Genomic DNA, 20027 nt, shown 5'->3' on the forward strand with positions numbered 1-20027 from the left:
TCTTTCTCTCTCTCTCTCTATCTATCCATCCATCCATCTATCTTCTCTTGCCTATCTATCTATCTATCTATCTATCTATCTATCTATCTATCTATCTATCTATCTATCTCATTTCTATCTATCCTTCCATCCATCTATCTCATATGTATCTATCTATCTATCTCATATCTATCTATCTCATTTCTATCAATCTATCTATCCTTCCATCCATCTATCTCATATCTATCTATCTATCTATCTCCTATCTATCATCTATCTATCTATCTATCTATCATTTTCTCTCTCATATCTCTATCTTCAGAGTTGAGAGGCGCAGACGTAACCATAGAATAAACCACCTGTTTTGCACTGTGTATATTTTGGAGTGCTGCCTTTTTCTTCACTTTTGTATATTGCATGAAGTTTTCTACATTTTCTAAATTGGCACCTGTCTACTAAGGTTGGGTTCACAACACGTTTTTTTTTGGATACACTAAGCGTATACGGCGGAAAAGCACCTGACATATACGCTTAGCATATACATTGACATATCGTGGCAGTCAGAGGTTAGTCTGGCCACTATAACTCCTGTGCATCAAAAAGTTGAAAGACGTAGCAAGCTACAAGCAAGGACATAGAGGACACCCTTCCTGCTGATGCTGCCCCTGTCCGGGCTGGAATTTATCTGTGTATATGGATTATGTGAATTGTCCACGTAATCAGTTTTTTATGGGTATCCTGACTAAACAACTTAGCAATTTAGTCTAATTGGTTCAGTAGAGACTAATTATACTGGTCTGTACAAGTCTGCAGGTACGGGGTTAATTGCTGGTGTAGAATGTTAAGTGTCCAGTAATTTGGTTTCTTCATGCAGATATTCTGCAGGTGGCAAAACGGAGATTGTTACAAAGATCTGTAACCCCTCAGCCATGATCTCCCCTTACATCAGTCTTCATTGAACATCTAGGATGCTTGTGCGTCGTCCACAAGCCTTAGTTTGTGGAGTATTTTCAATGAACACATTGGGGCTCATTTACTTACCCGGTCCTGTCGCTATCCCGCGGCGCGTTATCCGACATGGATTCGGGTTCTGCCGGGATTCACTAAGGGGCTTATTTTCCTTAGGAGCTTATTTACTAAGGGTCAGCGGATGCACTTTCATTTGCTTTCCGACTTTTTCGGGTTTTTCACAGCTGTGACGGGTATTTAATAGGAGATTGTGGCACCTGCGATTGGATTTTGTGTCGCAAGATCAAACACTTACATGCACCAGGAGGAAGAAGGTGAACTCCTGTGGACCTGAGCGGGGAAGTGACACATGCAGGATATTGGGCGCACGATCTTAGTGAATCGCGGGACAGAGCATTATGGTCGGACTGTGCACTTTCTGTGAACTCCTCAGGACGGGTAATGTGCCCCATTAAAAAAACAATTAGTACAGATGATATAATAATTAAGAAATGGCCTTTGAATAAATAAATTGAGCCTGTGGGCACTGCATGTGCTACTGTATGTGTCTGTACACTTGGCACCATGATGACCTGCTATTATATAGGTTCCATATAGAACTTTGAGAACATTTTGGGGGCCATTTTTCATAGTTGTGGTTCTATCTTTTCTTAGTGCTCTACGGGGGTCATGTAGTCACTTCGGAGACTCCTTGTTCATATTTAAGCAGACAATGGAGGAGATTTATCATACACCGGTGCCCCTGTCCCTCCTGAGCAGTGCCAGATAATCAGGTGACTTAGGCCTCCTAATGTATCCGGTTGGTGGCTGCACCTTCAGGTAAATCTACACCTGCTAGCTGGCGTAGTTATGCGTTATGGCGTAACTTACAAGCGTTCATGGTGAATGTTTGCCCCTTCTTGTCCCCTCCATGAACACTTGGCGAAGAGATGGCGCAAAGGAATAAATAATCGCAATTATTATTATTATTATTAATTGGTGTCTCTCAGGTAATTGTAATTATTTCAGGCATATAAAGCCAGTTTTCTGGCGTAGAAGCCGTGATAATGTCCCCCATCGGCTGTATGTTCGGGGTTGTTGTTGCTGCAGAACACATTTTTAATTCTTCTCTTACACTTCCAATATTAAAAACATTCTTACTGTACTTCGAATCATGCGCAGAATCTTTTCCACACCTGCCTAAATCTTTTGCACAGCACAGTAGATACTATATATCAGGCTATTCAGACATAGGATGACTGTGAAAGCAAAGTACAAAGCTGTAGCTGTTTCCTGTATGGACATTTAGGGCAAATGACAATATGTGATGTTCATATTACAACTTGAAACATAAAGATCCACACAACAATCCTAGATAAAGTATACATTATCTACCACAGATTAACCGAAAGAATGAAGAAAATGAAAATTATAATTGAAAAGATTCATAATTAAAATGCGGCTGCTAATGTGGCCAGAAAAGATGAATCCTCCATATACAATAAATATCTTCCTGTAAGTGCAGTCATAAAGCATACGGAGGAAATTGCTGCAATTTCAGAGAATAATAAAGATTCTTTCCAGCTAATTATACATAACGCACTCTGTAAGAGATGATGATTCTTTCAACACAAATAATATCAGTGCATTAGACATTATCAGCAACTAGAAAACTCTTACATCAGTCTCTATAGAAAGTTTGATTTAAAGGGAACCTGTAAATTTATGTAACCCACACTAACTAAACAAACGGCTATTATACAGCAGTACAACTATCCCTATAGTGTTCCTCTCTATGACTGAGAAGTTCCACAGTCCGTTTGTAAAGCTGACTCCCCATCTATGCATATTCATGTTCTTCTAGCTCAGCCTCAACTCCAGATTCCTATTTGACAGGGGACCTGCTTTTTCTTCAGCTAAGCCAACTTGGTTCTGCTATATCAATCACCCACTAGCTGTGTCTCTCGCTGAAGAAAATTCCTAAGGGAGGTGTGAATGAAGGATTTGAGAGAGAGAGACTGGCTGGGATTCTCTGAAGAGAAATCAGTTTCTCCTTCTTAGGAAATGCGATGATTGGATTCAAGTGGAGTACCTTGCACAGGTGGTGAGTCAACTTTACAAATGGTGTGTGAAACTTTTCAGTCATGGAGAGGAACAATATAGGGATAGTTGTACTGCTGTGTAGTAGCAGTTTTCAAAGATATATTCAATATTTGTTTAAATGACAGGTTCCCTGTCTGCAAGTAAAAGGCACTACGAGCAGGTGTATCTAGTATAACTATGAACCTTAATGTTATTCAGTATTTTAGATTGAAATACTACCATGAATGCTAATACAAGAGTCAGAGGGGAGTGTCTCTCTACTAGGGGAGTCACAAAGTCATTCTTATAGACCAACTACCCCTATCTAGCTGTGCTAAGAACAAGTCACCGATCCTGTTCAAGCTCTTACAAAAGTGAGAGTGTTTTTTCAACTTTAACTTTGTGACTCACCACCGCAAGGAACCACCCCATGACTCCAGGTGTTGGATTAATATGCATTCATGGTGGGGAGAGTTCAAACCTCAAAATCTCAATATTGATAAAGCTTATAATTTTAACATTGTGCCTTCATTTCAAGCAAACAAATACAAGTAGGATAGAGGGGAAGGCACTCACCCAAATCCTGTGAGATTAAAATTCTTCTTTATTAGGAATTAAATCATCACAAAGGGGACCAAGCATGGAGGGAGTGGAGCATGATGCTCAAAAGGAAGACTACGGCCATTTCACGCAGTCTGCGCTTCTTCCGCCCTCCGTGTGGGGATTAAAATAGCGATATTATAAGCTCCTTAGGTGAGATACACACCCACCCTAATTAGGCAAATACAAAACGATTAGACCACTCTACCAGAGAATAAGAGAGCATTTGAGATCGATTGAAACAGGTGTAGGTGCTCCCCGCCTCATACAGCACGTAAGAGAATGCCATAGAGGCAGGCGACATAGGAACTTTAAAGTTTGCTGATATCAAGGTCTTAAAAAAGCCAGAGAGAGGAGGGGATAGGGAACGCCTGCTATTGCAGACAGAGAGCAGGTGGATCATTCGTTCGAATGCTATGGGACCAGTGGTTTTAAATGATAAAATTGGTTGGGGCATCTTTTTGTGAACCAGACTTTGATTAACCTTTGCTTATAAATTCTAAGAAACCTGAAATAGTTACATTGTACTTAACGGGTGATTAGGTGGAAAATGTATCCCCCATATTGTTTTTAATCCAGCAGAGATATAATGGCTTAAAGAGGTACTGACACAGAGTTAAACACGATATGTAAAAGCTACCCGGTGGTTGTTAATAAGGGGTAACACAAAAAGGCTTCGTATCACCCACAGTGACCGAGAAACATGCTCATCCTCCCTCCCGGTCTCGCTCCAAGCCGCACACTCAGTGATGTGATGATGTTGTCAGCGGTTGCCGCGGTGACACGTCATGTGATCCGTGTGTGTGGAAGGCGGGGCCTGGGTCAGGTGACGTAACCCACGTGGGGCTTCCTGTTGGGGGCGGAACTGCCAGCTGAGCTCCGGAAGGTGACCGCGTACCGCAGGTTCACTTGTGGATGGGGAGTGGAGCTGAAAAAAAAAAAATCAGAAAGAACCATGTGCTATGCCAAGAATACAAATTTTATTAATACATAGAAAAACACACCAAAAAAAGGGGAATAAAAACATTTAAAAAGGAACACAGTCCTCTATACATAACCAGAGGGAGGGTAGGGTATATGATAAGTACCCATAAAGACCAACCTCCCTATACAGCCCCCAAACCTTTTAAACCTGTCCAGCAAATGCAGTACAACAAGTAACAAGCCAAAAAAAAGGGTATATGCCAGAAGTACCAATGGAATGTGCTGCCCTGCAAAGGCAGGGGAGCCAATATAGCAAAAGGTAAAGTATGTGCAATGATAGTTACCAATAGGAGCTGGGCTGGCAGGGAAAAAGGGGGAGAATGGGGGCTGGATGAGGCCCCACGCGTATCGCCACACCCAGTGGCTTCCTCAGGGGTAACTGGTGTGATGGGTGACACAGTATAAATACCTGTATGAATAGAATTAGTGGTGGCAGGTGTGGAGCGCCATGATGGAAAGATGGGCGCTCTGCGTGCTGCTTAATGTGGTGCGCATGCGCCTATTTTTTGGTGCGCATGCGCCTATTTTTTGGTGCGCGTGCGCCTATTTTTTGGTGCACGTGCGCCTATTTTTTGGTGCACGTGCGCCACATTTCGAGTGTCATTGGTCACATGATCAGACGTCATGTGACCAAATATAACGGCGTGCTAGCGCCGCATTGATGAGATGCAAGAGCGATGCTTCTGCGCGTAGAGCGCCCAAGATGATTGTATGTGTCCTATATGGTTGTTGCTCCAAAAGGATATGTGATAAAGAAGGGGAATACTATAAAAAGGTAAAAATATAAAAATACCTCGGGAAGTGCACAAATGTTAATATCAATGAGTTAATCAACAAGTGAATGAATGAGTACCTAAATAGGTAATTGGTTAATGTGCGATAGTATATACATACTTTTTATAAAAATGAATAAAGATTCTTGTGTGATGCGCATGATTCGAATATGCAAAACATATAGCAGCAACAATATATATATATACATGAACATGCATCATAGATGAAACATAAAGCAAAGAAAACTACTACCCCAACAACACATATAATAACAGACACATACATGGGCCCATGTACACACGCACACACACACATACACTGAGTACACACACCTGAAGAACCACCTTAGTTGAAGACATCAAAAAGGGAGAACATATATCAAAAGTACACAAATACACGTATCTCCCAATATCTATGCTGGTCACGGAAATTAAACTACAGACAAAAAAAGGATAAGGATGACAGGCGAGTCCAGGGTCCGCTGGAAAGGAGACCCAAATATTTGAAAAGTTATTTCTGCCGGAGGATGGAGCAACCAGAGGTCGGACGAGCCAGAGTGAGGGAAGTGAAGAAAAATGGAATGCATATGAGGCAAAGCACAGGGACCTGCTGGGTGCCAGATGAAAGAAGAGATATAACAAATATACTATAGAATGTACAATTACACATACAAGAATAAATAACGAAATTATAGGGAGAAAGACCACCAAGTTAATAGTGTAAAGTGTGGTGTAGGAAATATAAACCGGAAAAGTGAGTGAAGGGGATGATGATATTGAGGGAGGGAGACCAAGAATTGGAAAAGAGAAGAGATGGAGGGGTGCGCACAGTGGGAAGTGACAAAAGCTGCGAGATAGGTGCAGAGTGAGACACGACCGCAAGGGTGAAGAAACACAGTAAGCAGTAAACCAAGTGGAGTGTGTACAATGTAGGGAGTCACACCACGAGAGCAAAAAACAAATATATCATAGGGCTGTCGTGTAAAGCGTGGCTCAAGAATGTGACAAAACCATAATGAAAGATGAAGGATAGAAAGTCTAAGGGTGGAAGAAAATCAGAACCGATAGTTAGGTGTACAAGTGACAGAAAAAAAGGGGGAAATATTATAGGGTGAAGGTGAAGAATATGGAGAATATATACTGTACCTTATTGCTTATAGAATCCTGAGAACAACATATCTTCATTTATCCCCATTGGGGACAGTGAGCCCAACCGGAATATCCATCTTGCCTCTTGCCGTAAAAGTGCTGGTACTGGATCACCGCCCCGAATGTTGGACTGGATCTTTTCCAGGCCTACCACTTTGAGTTTACTCGGATTGTTACCATGAACAGCATGAAAGTGCTTAGCTACTGTAGAAAGTTGTCTGCCGTTGGCCAAGTCCTGTGCAGCGTTATTTATTGTAGAAACATGTTTTTGAACTCTTTTGCGAAGTTCTTGGGTCGTTTGACCGACGTAAATTTTCGGGCACGAGCAGATCAAGCCATATATTACACCCCGGGAGCGACAATTTATGTAGGAACGTAGTATGATCTTTTCTTGGTTGGTCGGATTCTGGAAGGAGTCACCTCTCAGGATCATGGGACAAACCGTGCAATCTCCACAAGGATAGGAACCCGTTAGTTGTATACCTCTGCCTAGTGCTTGGCTAGGTCTCTGAAAGTGGCTCTGAACCAATGAGTCTCGCAAATTCCTGGCTCTCTTTGCAATCATCCTGGGTTTGGCTGTGATGTGTGGATGTAGCCGTGGATCACTCCTCAAAATACCCCAGTTTTTTTGCAGTATTTTGTGGATATCTGACCATTGATTGTGGTAAGGTGTTGTCAGGCAAGGTTTTCCATCACTCTTTCTCGTGCTAGGTGTGAATGTATCTTCCCTCTTGGTATGCTTGGCCCGCATATAGGCTCTAGATACTACCTTCCTTGGGTATGCACGTTTGCGGAATCTGTTGGTTAAATCCGTGCAGTGTCGTTGGAATTCCTCCTGGCTGCTGCAATTTCTCCTCAAGCGTAGAAACTGACCAATTGGGATCCCATCCCTAAGATGCTGTGGGTGAAAGCTCGAATAATGTAGCAAGTTGTTGGTCGCTGTCTCCTTTCTGTAGAGAGTCGTCTCAATATGTCCGTCCCGGGTTGTGATGCGAAGATCTAAAAAGTTTACCTCTGTCTGTGAAAACACAGGTGTAAGATGGATCTGTAAATTGTTGGTATTAAGATCTGAGATAAACTCTTGGCAGGTCTCGAGTGACCCCCTCCAGAATACCAGCACATCGTCGATGTAGCGATGCCACCCGACGACGCGCTCACGGAAGGCCCGCGAGGGGTACACGCTGGTCTCCTCCCACCATCCCAAAAAGAGATTGGCATAGGAAGGAGCACAGCGTGCACCCATCGCGGTACCCGAGACCTGCCTGTAAAACACCCGGTCGAAAACAAAATAATTGTGTCTGAGGACAAAATCAAGTAGTTCGACCAAAAAGGAGCTATGTCGACAATCACACCCTAGGTCCTTCCTAAGGAAATAGGCAACAGCATTAATGCCCACCTCGTGTATGATGTTGGTATATAATGATTCCACGTCCATTGCCACTATCCAGAGTTCTTCATTTATCAGGTGTGGATCTAGATTTTCAATCTGTCCTATAAGATGTGAGGAGTCCCGTACATATGATGCTAGTTTGGTCACTCGATTCTGTAAAAAGAAGTCGATATAAGTACACGCCCTCTCACACAATCCCCCTATGCCAGCCACGATGGGCCTACCTGGTGGATTAACCAAAGTCTTGTGTACTTTCGGCAACATGTAGAATGTTGGTATGACTGGTTTCTTAACTGTCAGAAAATTCTTCTCCTTCAGGGATATAATCCCCGCATCTGTTGCTCCTTTGATCAAACGATCCAGTTTGTGTTTAAAGACATCCGTGGGATCTGAGGGCAAGGGAGAATAATATTTCTGATTGCTAAGTTGCCTCTTAGCTTCACCCACATATTGATCCATGGGCCATAGGACCACGTTCCCGCCCTTATCAGCTTCCTTGATGATAAAATTAGGGTTAGATCGTAACTCACACATTGCTTGTCGTTCTGCTTTGGATAGATTTTCATGTTTATATGGTTCTGCCTTCAATTCATGGACATCGGTCATCATACATTCAAAAAAGATCTGTATGGCTGGAAAGAGACGGAGGTTAGGTGTGATTTGTGAGGGTGATCTCAACGAAAAGTTCGGCCTACCTAGTAGTTCTTCTTGTTCGTTTTCTCGTAGGAGATCAAGTAGATCAGTAAAGGTTCGTCGATCCGCCTCTGGCATGAAATCGGCAAGCGATGGTTGGTGGTACATCAATTTAAAGGACAGCTGTCGACAAAAAAGAGGAGTGGAGCTGAAGCGCACATGGATCCAGGTTGAGCCTTAGCCGGTATACTTTGTACGGTAGGCGATGATTGGCGGCGTTGTATTTGTGTGACATTGGGGGTCATTTACTAAGGGCCCGGTTCGCGGTTTCCCGCCGTGTTACCCGAATATTTCCGATTTGCGCCGATTTTCCCTGAATTGCCCCGGGAATTGCACGCGATCGGTTTGTGGCGCATCGGCGCTGGCATGCACACGACGGAAATCAGGGGGCGTGGCCGAACGGTAACCCGACGGATTCGGAAAAACCGCCGCATTTAAAAAAAAAATTGGTCGCACGGGCCATACTCACATGCACCACGATGAAGACGATGAACTCCGGGGCACATCGGCGGAGTTCGGCGCAGCAGCGACACCTGGTGGACATCGGGGCAGGACCTTCATGAATTGCCGGAAGACCCGAACGCTCGTCAGAGAAGCCGCCGCTGGAACGTGAATGGACCGTGTAAGTAAATGTGCCCCATTGTGTTTAACCTATCATTGACTGTATTTGCCTAATTAGGGTGGGTGTGTATCTCACCTAAGGAGCTTATAATATCGCTTGTTATTTTAATCCCCACACGGAGGGCGGAAGAAGCGCAGACTGCGTGAAACAGCCATAGCCTTCCTTTTGAGCATCATGGCTCACTCCCTCCCTGCTTGGTCCCCTTTGTGATGATCGGATTTGATTCCTAATAAATAAGAATTTTAATCTCACAGGATTTGGGTGAGTGCCGTCCTTTCTATCCTACTTGTATTTGTTTGTTTGGACTGATCCTTTCTGGGAATTTGGCACCATAACTATCCTGACTATTGCAAACACCCGCAAGAGGCCTTCCATTGATATCCAATCCTCTGTTAAGTTCTACATACATGGTGGTTGATGGAGGTGCCGCTATCGTCTGTTGTTCTTTGATAGAATTGTGCCTTTATTTGACTGGCTATGGCATCCTGGTAGTGTATGCAGGAAGAGATTACCCATTCTCACCCTGCCAGACCCTCCCATGATGTAATCTAAGGGATCCTATGATTGCTACTCCATCTTAAAGTGGCAGCCTTTCTGAAAATGGTAGAAGCCATCATGCATGTGCAAGTTCCATAGTATGACTAAAAAAGTAGAAGAAAAAAAATATCTTAACAATTCTTAGTTTAAAAAAAATCTTTTTTTCCCATAAAAAATGTTATGGTTAAAAATAAAACAAGTAGACTCCATGGCAAATTTGCATCTGTAACATCCAGACCTAAACTATTATGTTGCTGTGTCCCACACACACAATAAAATGAAACTCTGCAGGAATCAGAATACTTTTTTTGTCATAAAAACTACAGCTCAATCCACACAAAACAAGACCTTTATGATGAATCCATCTTGGTTTCCCAATTGACTTGCAAGCCCACAGGTATTCCTGTGTAGAGAAAATATGAAAAATGGATCTAATGAGAGAAAAATATCCAGGCAACACAGAGGCTGCTGTAAATGGACACTTTTGAATCTCATTCTTTTTATCTGAATGGCGTTCAGTACTAATGTGCTGCTGGCCTTTATGGTGTTGTGCCATATTAGGCTACATTCACACGAACGTATGGGGGATGTATATAAGGCCGACGTACACTCACCGGCCACTTTATTAGGTACACCATGCTAGTAACGGGTTGGACCCCCTTTTGCCTTCAGAACTGCCTCAATTCTTCGTGGCATAGATTCAACAAGGTGCTGGAAGCTCCTCAGAGATTTTGGTCCATATTGACATGATGGCATCACACAGTTGCCGCAGATTTGTCGGCTGCACATCCATGATGCGAATCTCCCGTTCCACCACATCCCAAAGATGCTCTATTGGATTGAGATCTGGTGACTGTGGAGGCCATTTGAGTACAGTGACCTCATTGTCATGTTCAAGAAACCAGTCTGAGGTGATTCCAGCTTTATGAAATGGCGCATTATCCTGCTGAAAGTAGCCATCAGATGTTACAGGGTACATTGTGCTCATAAAGGGATGGACATGGTCAGCAACAATACTCAGGTAGGCTGTGGCATTGCAACGATGCTCAATTGGTACCAAGGGGCCAAAGAGTGCCAAGAAAATATTCCTCACACCATGACACCACCACCACCAGCCTGAATCGTTGATACAAGGCAGGATGGATCCATGCTTTCATGTTGTTGACGCCAAATTCTGACCCTACCATCCGAATGTTGCAGCAGAAATCGAGACTCATCAGACCAGGCAACGTTTTTCCAATCTTCTACTGTCCAATTTTCATGAGCTTGTGCAAATTGTAGCCTCAGTTTCCTGTTCTTAGCTGAAAGGAGTGGCATCCGGTGTGGTCTTCTGCTGCTATAGCCCATCTGCCTCAAAGTTCAACGTACTGTGCGTTCAGAGATGCTCTTCTGCCTACCTTGGTTGTAACGGGTGGCGATTTGAGTCACTGTTGCCTTTCAGCTTGAACCAGTCTGCCCATTCTCCTATGTCCTCTAGCATCAACAAGGCATTTCCACCCACAGAACTGCCGCTCACTGGATGTTTTTTCATTTTTGGACCATTCTCTGTAAACCCTAGAGATGGTTGTGCGTGAAAATCCCAGTAGATCAGCAGTTTCTGAAATATTCAGACCAGCCCTTCTGGCACCACCAACCATGCCACGTTCAAAGGCACTCAAATCACCTTTCTTCCCCATACTGATGCTCGGTTTGAACTGCAGGAGATTGTCTTGACCATGTCTACATGCCTAAATGCACTGAGTTGCTGCCATGTGATTGGCTGATTAGAAATTAAGTGTTAACGAGCAGTTGGACAGGTGTACCTAATAAAGTGGCCGGTGAGTGTATATACGGCGTATATACATCCCCCATACACAGCAATGGGAGTATGGCGTCCTACGGGAGCGGTGCGGTGTCGCACAAGTACGGCACCGCACCGTTCTATAGTCGGGAAAAAGATAGGACATGTCCTATCTTTCGCCGGAATACGGCGCCGTGTGCCATATATTACTATGGGGCTGAGCGGCACACACGTTAGTGTGAATATAGCCTTAGTGTAAGCTACAACAAGATAGAGGAAAATCTGCTCTAATTGGTGGCTGAAGTGTTTGGGAGATCTCATAGCAGCTAGTCTCCAGCCACCAGCCCAGAGAATTACAAACAGAGCCGGAAGAAGAGAAAACTGCTGTAAACTTGTGTCGTTTCTCATGTATAAACATAACTATTAGCGTATCCTCAAAATTCATATGAAAGGTTCCTCATTTACTCATTCTTTACACTTTTAGCGGAAAAAGCTCTTTTTTGGGGATGCAGCTACAGAACATTTCTATGGATAGACACAACTGACCGCTCAAGGTTGTTACATAGTTATTTTCCTCGTTTGTTTACAAGGAGAAAAGGTTGGCTATAAGGATTCTCTAAGACGACTGCTTAAGGGATGTAGACAATAGAAAACGGCCAGACAAATATTTTTGCAATTTCTGTTGAGCGCATTTATTCCGGAGCGATGATGATTTCTACCGCTTGTAGTAAATGAAATCCCACTAGAACACATGGGCACTTTCATTATTCCGTCTGCTGCCGCAGAAAGAGAATTCTCTTTTATTGTTTGTCTCAAGATAATTCCGCCAGAAACAAGGCTTCATCGAGTTACTTAAAGGAACGGGAGATGCTGGACTGACATAACCTCTCATCCAGGCGGAAATGAACTGCGGATTAATGATGTTACTGATACACCGGTGGATGGAAGATTTGTGTTCTGACGTCTTATACTTTCATGAAGTTTAGGATAGGAACATGATTTTGCCGTGGTCACACTTGGACAGTAGTGTTCTGTTCATAGGATCCCTGTGATTCTCACAATCACTAGGAGTCCCATGAGTCACCAAGCAAACCTCTGTAAGTGCTACTTACATAATTAAAGGGATTCTCCAGTTAAGACAAGTTATCCCCTATCTACAGGATTGAGGATAAGTTGCTGAACAGTGGGACCGCCACGGATTGCGAGAATTGGGGTCGTTTGTACCAGAAATGTATGGAGCCACAGGTCAGACATGTACTCCCATTCCATTCATTGTCTATGGCAATCAACTATCTTCATTATCTCCATACAGTCATGGCCAAAAGTTTTGAAAAAGAAACAAATGTTAATTTTTACAAAGTCTACTGCATCAGGTTTTATAATGGCAATTTGCATATACTCTGGAATGTTATAAAGAGTGATCAGCTTATTAGCAATTAATTGCAAAGTCAATATTTGCCTAGAAAATTAACTTTTTCCCCCAAAACACATTTCAACTTCATTGCAGGCCTGCCTTAAAAGGATCAGCTAACATGGTTTCAGTGATTGCACCATTTACACAGGTGTGGGTGTTGATCAATTTGTCATGATTAAATAAGAATCACACCACTGGACACTTTAAAAGGAGGCTGGTGCTTGGCATCATTGTTTCTCTTCTGTTAACCATGGTTATCTCTAAAGAAACACGTAAAGTCATAATTGCACTGCACAAAACTGGCCTAACAGGGAAGAGTATCGCAGCTATAAAGATTGCACCTCAGTCACCAATCTATGGCATCATCAAGGAATTCAAAGAGAGAGGTTCCATTGTTGCCAAAAAGGCTCCAGGGCGTCCAAGAAGGACCAGCAAGCGCCAGGACCGGCTCTTAACAGTGTTGGGGCTACCAGCAGTGCAGAGCTTGCTCAGGAATGGCAGCAGGCAGGTGTGAGTGCATCTGCATGCACTGTGACACTGCGGAGACTCTTGGAGCAAGGCCTGGTATCAAGGAGGGCAGCAAAGAAGCCACTTCTCTCCAGAAAAAACATCAGTAACAGACTGATATTCTGCATAAGGTACAGGGAGTGGACTGCTGAGGACTGGGGTAAAGTAATTTTCTCTGATGAATCCCCTTTCCGATTGTTTGGAAAACAGCTTGTTGGGAGAAGACAAGGTGAGTGATACCACCAGTCTTGTCTCATGCCAACTGTAAAGCCTCCTGCAACCATTCATGTGTGGGGCGGCTTCTCAGCCAAGGGAATCGGCTCTCACAGTCTTGCCTAAAACACATCGATGAATAAAGAATGGCACCAGAATGTCCTCCAAGAGCAACTTCTCCCAACCGTCCAAGAGCAGTTTGGTGATGAACAATGCCTTTTCCAGCATGATGGAGCACCTTGCCATAAAGCAAAGGAAATAACTAAATGGCTCAGAGAACAAAACATAGAGATTGTGGGTCCACGGCCTGGAAACTCCCCAGATCTTAATCCCATTGAGAACTTGTGGTCAATCATCAAGAGACGGATGGACAAACAAAAACCAACAAATTGTGACAAAATGCAAGCACTGATTGTGCAAGAATGGACGGCTATCAGTCAGGATTTGGTCGAGAAGTTGATTGAGAGCTGCCAGGGAGAATTGCAGAGGTCCTGAAGAAGAAGGGTCAACACTGCAAATACTGACTCGCTGCAGTAACTCATTCTGTCAATAAAAGCTTTTGTTGCTCATAATATGATTGCACTTATATTTCCGTGGACCGCGGATCTCGTAATCTGTGGTTACCACCACTGGGGTTGGGAAAAACTTGAGTTATCACTTTAGAGGCTAGGTAACCACATTAAACGGTGCTCCATCCATCAGTGGACCTTCTTTCACCTCAGGGGTCATGGGTGTGATACAGACAGTCCCCGGGTTACATACAAGATAGGTTCTGTAGGTTTGATCTTAAGTTGAATTTGTATATTTTATAATTGTAGCCCCAGCCAAATATTTTTTGTTCTCTGTGACAATTAGATTTTAAAAATGTTGGATTGTCATAAGAATCAGGATTAACACTAAAGCTTCATTACAGACACCTGTGATAACTGTTACAGCTGTTTATTGTATCCTGGGACCAAAGTACAGTAACTTACCAACATCCAGAGGTTCGTTTGTAACTAGGGGTCGTCTGTAAGTCGGGTGTTCTTAAGTAGGGGACCCCCTGTATGTCTATATCTAAGGACTAATACAAGTACAGGTGGTCCCCTACTTAAGGACACCCGACTTACAAACGACCCATAGTTAAAGACGGACTCCTCTGACCCTGTGACCTCTGGTGAAGCTCTCTGGATGCTTTATTATAGTTCCAGACTGCAATGATCAGCTGTAAAGTGTCTGTTATGAAGCTTTATCGTTAATCCTTGGTCCCATTACAGCAAAAACTTTTGAAACTGGGGCAAATTTTTTTTTATCTGGAGTTACAATTATAAAATATACACTTCCAACTTACATTCAAATTCAACTTAAGAACAAACCTATGGAACCTATCTTGTACCCAGGGACTGCCTGTAACTGTCTTTTAGATCCATATGGGATGAATTCATATCATGGCATCTGTATATAGAAGCACACAATGGCTAGGAATAGTGCAAACTGAAAAAGAAAAGTCATCAGTTGGGTGTCCGGTGTCTGCCTTTGTATAACCAACCAGAGAGATCTGGGAGGGGATAGTCAGAAAAATCATATATTTTAGGGATTATTTGTGTTTATGAATAAGTATTTCTATTTCCAATGTTTTTTTACATTTCCTGCTTTGGGTACAGAGAGAACTTGTCCATTCTTGGGGCATTGAGCTCCTCTCGAATATCTAAGTACCCACTATATAGAGAAAACCCAACGCTTTGTGTTGAGTGCCCTCTATGGACATGAGTTTAACCCATTGAGATTCATGTACCACAGTTTGAGAACCTCAGGTTTCCAAGAATACAAAGGTATTAAATATTAATTTTAGAAAATATTGTTTCAAAAACAGGAGCCTGTACTCTAGAAACCTCAGTAACCTTCACTTAAGCTATTAAAAGCGATCAAGTTTGTGCAAGAGCTCCCTGTGACGTCCTGTGTCCTCTCATCTTCCGGCGGATGAAGGGGGCCTTGATGTCAGTTATTACTATCTGCATGCCCCCTCCGGGGGTAAACAGACGACAATGGGGCACATTTACTAAGGGTTCGAATCGTGCATTTTCGTCAGGTTTCTCGTTTTTTTTCCGATTTGCAGCGAATTGCCCCGGGAATTTGTCGCAAGAATAGCACTTACATGCACCGGGATGAAGGAGGTGAACTCCGCCAGACTTCAGCGCAGCAATGACACCTAGTGGACATCTGGCGCACGACCTTAGTGAATCCCGGCAGAACCCGAATCAGCGTCGGAGAATGCGCCACTGGATCACGACTGGACCGGGTAAGTAAATCTGCCCCAATGACTGCATAAGCCTCATTCATCCACAGGAAGCTAACAGGACATGGGGCGTCACAGGAAGCTTGGCCTAAACTTTACCCGGGTAAGTACTAGATGGGTGACCCTTTTAGGGTCTTATACTTAGCCTGGTAAAGTTTATTGATAGTTGCCAACCTCTTTAAAGGAAATCTTTTATCAAAATCAAGCAGATTCACAGGCTGTTTGCTGAAACTTCCTTTGCTGCAGTGAGATTACGAGACAGAGGTTGGGGTCGGATGTCCTTCAGGCTCATAGACATTATTTTTAAAACTTGGTTGTAGAAGGAAGGAGGACATGGATAACAAACATAAGAAGATTACACAGTGCCTGGATCTACGAGTAATGTCCTTGGTTTATCATGATGGATTTTGATGGTAGATTTCCTCTAAGGCTATATACAACAGATGAATGTTGGCTCAATGGGCAACTGTTTGATATTTATGAAGGGGACTCAACAAAGGAAGAGTAGGGTTGTAGGATTTCACTATACTTGATCTGGAGATAATCTACCACCAGCGGGTTAGTGTATTGCCCTCATTGTAGTGGTGGCCCGGTGCTCTTGTATTTCGTCTGATCTTTTCGAACAAGAACTTCCATTCTACATTCGTGTTTGGTTGTGTTTGTTTACAAGAGAGAAACGATCTAAAAAGAATAAAGAAGCCCTCTCCTTTATTTTATAGCATGCATTATCGTGTTCACAGTCCTCTCAGCCACTTAATAGACCCTTGCGTTTTAATGATACTTTAGAATACAAATTTTCTGCATGGTGTTTTACTAAATGATGGCTCATCACATCCCAATCTATGCTGTTTATTTTTTTTTTTTTTCAGGCCATTATTTCTTTTATAAGTATTTCCACACAGGTTATTAGTTTGAAATACTTATTTAGCGGCCAGTAATTATATTCATGCAAAACCTCATTGTAAACAGGAAAGCGATCGCCTAATTGCACGACGCAGAGCAGATATTTTTCTTTTTTATTTATTTTTTTATTTATGGGTGCAGATTACAAAGAGAAGGACATTTATTTAACACTTTTGTGCTCAGTTCCTCAATTTCTCAAAATTAGGTTTCTTTAAATGATCTATTCACAATAATCAGAACATCGTGCATGTTTAGTGCTACAGGGACTCTCAGGGGAGGGAAGATTATCCAATAACCTTATTAGCTATCCTGGTAAAACATAAGATGCCTCGAGACAAAGACCCAATGATGACCTTATGTGATACATGCAATCGCATTTCTTACTTTCACCATCAATGTTACATACACAGCTGTAGGTAACTATTCACTACACGGGTTCTCTCTTCAGTGTTTGAGTATCTTACAAACACATCCTCAAGGTGCTCTAGTCCAGAGGTCCCCAATCTTTTTTGCACCAGGGACCGGCTTTAAGCTAGAACAGTTTTCCATGGCCCGGTGGGGGTGGGGGCGGGGCTTTGGTCATATGGGGTGGGGTTATGGAGGGGTGGAGCTTATAATATAAGATATTAGGGAGTGTCCGGACCAGATCCATCATATCGGTTTGGTGTAAAAATAAAGCAATGCAAAATGCATACAGCGTATCGCCATGTAGTATAAAATGCATACAGCGTATCGCCATGTAGTATAAAATGCATACAGTGTATCGCCATGTAGTATAAAATGCATACAGAATACCGCCATGTAGTATAAAATGCATCCGGCGTGCCACCAAGTAGTATAAAATGCACACAGCATACCACCAAGTATTATAAAATAGATACAACGTACCGCCAAGTAGTATAAAATGCATACCGAGTACTGCCATGTAGTACAAAATAGAAGCCCTGATAAATATCACAAATGCTGCATATACATACAGCATATATACACATAAACAAACAGTAGATACAGCATATACACACACACACATACATACACATACATATATACATACACATATACATATATACAAACATACGTATACACACACATATATATACACACACATATTACATATATTTACACATATATACACATATTACACATATATATGCAAAGATAAAGTTACCTTACCTCTCTATTGTGTTCTTGGAAATTTCGGTGCCTTGTCCTGCAGCGGTGGTGGCGCGGTGAGGTAGCCGGGAGCGGGTAGGTCGTGAGAGCCGACAGCCGGGAGGCTAGGGAGCCTGGAGCTTAAATGGGGGCAGGGGGAGCAGGGAGCCGAGAGCCTGGAGGGGGGGGATGTTAGCGGAGCCAGGTTGAGACGGGAGTGGAAGGGGAGCCGTGAGCGGAGAGCCGGAAGCAGGTAGGTCAAGAGCCGAGAGCGGGGGGGGGCAGAGGGAGCGGAGAGCGGATGGAGCGGTAGGGGAGCGTGGAGCTTGAGCAGGGGCAGGGAGCCGAGAGCCTGGAGCCTGGAGGGGGGGGGGAATTAGCGGAGACAGGTTGAGACGGGAGTGGAGAGCCGGGAGCAGGGGACGGAGGGAGCGGAGAGCTCGCAGCAATAGCGGAACTGCACAGCGGGCACGTCACGTCTTGTACTGGGGGGAGGCAGCAGTTCCCCCGCGGGGCCCCATGTGTAGTGTGAGGTGCGGACATGGCGGAGATGAACCGCAGGACCTTGGCCTTCAGAGGCCTGGCCGCGGTGTCGGGGGCCCCCGTGAACAATAACAACAACAATGGCATCAGCTCGGGGCTGCTCTCTGTGGACGAGGCCTCGGCCTGGAGCCTGAGCCGACAGCTCAACGGGGGGAGCAGAGCCGCAGCCCCCTGCGCGGACTGGCTGATAAGCTGCAACGGCCCGGTCCTGGTCCGCGGACCGGCGGTTGGGGACCTCTGCTCTAGTCTATGGGCATTAAAGGAAACCTAGCATCAGGAATCAACCTACTAATATAGTTAGTACCATAGTACTAATATGGTTTCTACCACACTTGCTAAATCCTAAACTACCTTCCACTAATTCGATAACACTTTCTATAATTACTATACTAATTTTTGGCAAAGACGACTCCATGCCACAGTAGCCTCTGGCATTGCGTGTCCTTGTCGTTACGTGGCTCCTCCTCACTGACGACTTCTTTAAAGTTTCCGGTGATTATTCCATGGTTCTCTATTCCTCATCCTTTATACTGCCCCCTTTGTCCTAACCATCAGATTTGGTTCTCAAATCTGATGAGAACCAAATGTCCAACCCATGCTTAACCCATTCTGTCAACAATCCTAAGCCATGTAAATGATCTATTCACAATAATCACAACAGCGCGGATTTGAATTGTGTTTCGAGGAGATTGTCCTGATTGCAGATGTGTTAAAACCTAAACACTTGCGACCGGAAACATTATTTCGGAAACATGCAAAATACCCTTTGCTTGTTCCCCAACACAATCTTTTATGCAATAGGGCAGCGATGGCGAAGCTTTTAGAGGCCGAGTGCCCAAACTGCAACCAAAACCCTGCTTATTATCACGAGGTGTCAATCAAAAAATAAAGCAGTAATTTATTGCTCCCTGTTCAACAACTTTCAATCATATTGGTATCAAAATACGACTGAAAGCAGCATCTTTTAAGTTGCTTGGAACTGCATGAAGATTCTTTGAGTCCAGTCTGGCGTGCTGTAGCGATGGCCTGGGTGCCCACAGAAAGGGCTCTGGTACCCGTGCCATAGGTTCACCACCACTGCAATAGGGAGAAGCTCCTCCCCACTCGGCTTGAATTGCATTTAAAACTAAGTACATACAGCATGTGGTTGCGGCCTACGACCATTATTTGCTGTGAATCTAACCCCCTACTTCAATCTACAAGACTTCTCCTGAGTTGCGCCTGTTGTATAGAATGTGCTACCTTGAACAATCAATTCAATACCCAACTTAGGCAGTTTTATAGTATGTATTATAGTATGGATGCAGTAATATATATACAACTACATGCCTGCACATTTGAATACATCATATTTAAAGGAATTTTGCAACTGATCATGGCATTGGTGGATCGGTGGGTGGGGCCATGTGCCATGAACACGGAGGGGTGTGTATATATTAGGAGGAGGCAGAGCCAAGAGGCACTCGGATGACATAGCCCTGAG

At 43.6% G+C, this 20027-nt stretch overlaps 1 long non-coding RNA gene across 1 annotated transcript; it reads right to left on the reverse strand.

Annotated features, from left to right (window-relative positions):
- Positions 1 to 8211: 8211 nt before the first annotated feature.
- LOC140116772 (uncharacterized) lies at positions 8212 to 8699 on the reverse strand. Its single transcript, XR_011852952.1, has 3 exons — positions 8601 to 8699; positions 8436 to 8537; positions 8212 to 8294 (listed from the first exon to the last, which is right to left on the reverse strand). It is a non-coding gene; the product is annotated as an uncharacterized lncRNA (long non-coding RNA).
- Between the last annotated feature and the right edge of the window lie 11328 nt (positions 8700 to 20027).

Source organism: Engystomops pustulosus, chromosome 2, assembly GCF_040894005.1.
Source record: "Engystomops pustulosus chromosome 2, aEngPut4.maternal, whole genome shotgun sequence".
Taxonomy (NCBI): Eukaryota; Metazoa; Chordata; class Amphibia; order Anura; family Leptodactylidae; genus Engystomops; species Engystomops pustulosus.